The sequence below is a fragment of the Perognathus longimembris genome, chromosome 7 (assembly GCF_023159225.1).
Source record: "Perognathus longimembris pacificus isolate PPM17 chromosome 7, ASM2315922v1, whole genome shotgun sequence".
Lineage (NCBI taxonomy): Eukaryota > Metazoa > Chordata > Mammalia > Rodentia > Heteromyidae > Perognathus > Perognathus longimembris.
In genome coordinates, this window is record NC_063167.1 from 49368450 (window position 1) to 49372230 (window position 3781).

The following is a 3781-nucleotide window of genomic DNA, read 5'->3' on the forward strand; positions in this document are numbered from 1 at the left end:
TAAAAATCATTATTCTTAATACAGAACAGTGTGCTATTAAAGGGAACAATCAGATTATAAAAGAACTTCAAGAAATTAAAGCAATTGCTGCTGAATTATAACAAATTGAGGAAAATGAGGACTGTTAAAGGCAACTCAGTAACATGGTATTTAGAAACATAAAAGCCCCATCTATGCTCCAAAGAAAAGCAATAGGAAGCATTCCTTCCTGAAAGAAATGCTCCCCCAAAATATAAGCAACCTCTTACCCAAAATGTAGACAACAGGATGCCTTCCTTATCTCAAGAAGAAGCAGCTATTTTATGGAAGGATGTATTCTTACATGGAGGAAATGCCCCAAACACCCAGGAACTCTGAAAATGTAAAACCAAGAGTACTTAGAGCAAAGATAAAATGCCTATCTTTGTATACCTTTGAAGTCAGACCCCTGCCTTTATCATATAAATGCCTCTGATGCCAGAAAGCTGTGTCTCTCCCTTTGACAGCACCCACACTCTGTTAAGGGTATGTTTCTTGGGCTGGGAATGTGGCTTAGAGGTAGAGTGTTTGTCTAGCATGTATGAAGCCCTGAGTTCGATTCCTCAGTACCACAGTAATAGAAGAAGCCTGAAATGGCACTGTGGCTCAAGTGGTAGCCTTGAGCAAAAGAAGCTCAAGTGCCCAGTCCCTGAATTCAAGCCCCAAGACTGGAGGAAAACAAAAGCGTGCCTCCTCCTTCCTGCTTGTCTGCCTATCTGCTTATTGTCTGTTTGTTTGCTTGCCTGCTTGCTTCCTTACTCACTAATGCTCCACAAAGTTTTTTACTGCCATTATGCCATGTCCAGAAATTCTGACTCTGTGACTGAAGTCAAGTACCTCTAAGTGAAGAGTCCTTACTTTTAGAGGGAAACTTCATAAACCTTCACCTGTATCCGGTGACAAGAAGATCAGCAGGTAACATTAAGAAAATCTCCAGAAAAATAAAAAGACAAAGAAATACACAATAAGAGGGAAAAGACAAAAAGATAGAGGATTAACCTTGGATAGTTCTACATTCTGCTAATAGAAGTTCCAAGAGGAGAGGAGAAAGTAAAGAGAAGGGAAGAAATTTCCAATTTACAAAAGCATCAAAAACTTCCCAGAGGGCTGGGAATATGGCCTAGAGGCAAGAGTGCTTGCCTCGTATACATGAAGCCCTGGGTTCGATTCCCCAGCACCGTATATATAGAAAACGGCCAGAAATCGTGCTGTGGCTTAAGTGGCAGAGTGCTAGCCTTGAGCAAAAAGAAGCCAGGGACAGTGCTCAGGCCCTGAGTTGAAGGCCCAGGACTGGCAAAAAAAAAAAAAGTAAAAACTTCCCAGAATTGAAACACTTAAATTATTTGAAAATGCCCATAAAATTCTCAGTATATAAAAAAAGAAGAAGCTCTTTCCAAGGATAATCATGACATTTTTAATACCAGGAAAAAGAATATACTCCAAAAGTTTTCCAAGAGGAGAGTTTATTTACAAAGGATAGCATATAGGAAACACAGGGAAGCAACAGACTGCGCAGCAGGATATTGCAAAGCTGAAAGATACAATTTCCTGTGCAACAGATCCTCAGTCAGCTATTACAGTGGCACAGGAACTGCCATCAGACAGGAAACTTCCAAAATTTTACCTGCTATCTGTTATCAAGAATATAATGTGTAAGATATTCTACAAAATATTGAAAGATATTGAATTTAAAAGATAGCAAGTCCTAAACAAGAGAGTTGGAGGGGATTTCCAACAGGCCAAAAAAGGAAACTCTGAGGTTGATTGTTGCCCTAAAAGAACAGTTGGTCTGGATTGGAGTGGGAGGTCAGGAGTGAACAGGAAGGTGGTCTCTACTAAATCTTACAGAACTGATGTCATCTGTCAGGTTTGACTTAGCCTCATTTTCTAGAGCTTCAAGGGGCATATAGGAAATGAAACAAATGGAAAGTAATTGTATGGGCTGGGAATGTGGCTTAATGATAGAGTGCTAGCCTATCATGCATGAAGCGCTGGCCTCAATTCCTCAGTACCACATAAACAGAAAAGGCTGGAAGTGGTGCTGTGGCTTAAGAGGTAGAATGCTACCCTGAAGCAAAAGAAGCTCAGGGACATTGCCCAGGCCCTGAGTTTAATGCCGACGTCTGGCAAAAAAAAAAAAAAAAAAGAAAGAAAGAAAGAAAGAAAAGAAAGAAAGAAAGAAGGAGGGCTGGGGATATGGCCTAGTGGCAAGAGAGCTTGCCTCGTATACATGAGGCACTGGGTTCGATTCCCCAGCACCACATATACAGAAAATGGCCAGAAGTGGCGCTGTGGCTCTAGTGGCAGAGTGCTAGCCTTGAGCAAAAGGAAGCCAGGGACAGTGCTCAGGCCCTGAGTTCAAGGCCCAGGACTGGCCAATAAAAAAAAAAAAGAAAGAAGGAAAGGAAGATAGAAAAGTAAGAGTAATGTAGTCACAATACTAGAGTGAACAGTGATGAATATTTTCATAATTATAAGAATGAAATTCCTGCATTTGGGTTTGAGAGAGAGAGAGAGAGAGGGAGAGAGATACAAAAAGGTAGAAATAATTGTATTGGAAGTCATAGAAGGATAAACAAAGTGAAATAATTTATATAGTTAGTAAATAGCTAAATATGAGTATATACATATTAATTTCAATAGTTTATAGTTGTACAAATCACTACTTTATGAATTCATTTATTCTGTTATAAAATATTAGGATTAAGTTCCTCCTATAAGAATTACCCTTAGATGTGCTTGCTTCAGCAACACATACACTAAAATTGGAACAATACAGAGAAGATTCGCATGGCCCCTGCACAAGGATGACACGCAATTCGTGAAACGTTCCTTTTTTTTTTTTTTTTTTTACTCATATTGCTTTTAAAAAATTTTTTTATTGTCAAACTGATATATAGAGCGGTTATAGTTTCATACTTTAGGCAATGGATACATTTCTTGTACTGTTTGTTACCTCCTCCCTCATTCCCCCCTCCCCCTCCCCCTTTCCCTTTCCCCCCATGAGTTGTTCAGTAGATTTACACTAAACAGTTTCGCAAGTATTGCTTTTGTAATTGTTTGTCTTTTTTACCCTGTATCTCTCGATTTTGGTATTCCCTTACAGTTTTCTAGTTCTAATACCTGTATACACGGTTTTCAGTGTTTCCACATTTTTTTATATATATAAAAAAAAGAATTCCCCTTCGATAAGAGTCTTATTTTTAAGGATCTTAGAATGATGTCTGCTTTTTAATTTATTTACTTAGGTGGGCTTTTAAACCAGAGTGAGTTTATGTCAGCACCAAGGGTATCTTTTGGAAAAGAAAGCCTTCCATTGAAAACATTACCCATCGTGTTTTACAAGCTGAATTCAGACGTTGCTTTTAATCTAGGAAATGAAGCATTGTCCAGTGTCCATCCTACCCAAGTCAAGCAGAGCTCTGAAAGGAGTGAATGACCTGTGAAAAGCCTGTGCACACTGCTTTGCATGCTAAAGTGAATTACTCCTCACAGACAGGGACTTTGAAGTTGGTGAAGTTGATGCAGAGCATAACCAAACACTCACGTGATAGGACTCATTTCTCCACGATATCTTGAAGGATTATTGCTTTAGGTGATTCACTGTTCACCCCCCCCACTCCCACCCCTGGATCACTAGATTTTATTTCAGGTTAACAAAGAGCCTGCTTTTATATGCACATGATTGCTCTTCTTCACACAGAATAGCTACTTATTTATTTTTAAATTTTTATTGTTATTATAAAGGTGATGTGTAGTTATT

At 38.9% G+C, this 3781-nt stretch overlaps 1 non-coding gene across 1 annotated transcript; it reads left to right on the forward strand.

The window, feature by feature from the left end:
• The first annotated feature begins 2753 nt into the window (after window positions 1–2753).
• LOC125355867 lies at window positions 2754–2859 on the forward strand. Its single transcript, XR_007211788.1, has one exon. It is a non-coding gene; the product is annotated as a U6 spliceosomal RNA (small nuclear RNA).
• Window positions 2860–3781: the final 922 nt, after the last annotated feature.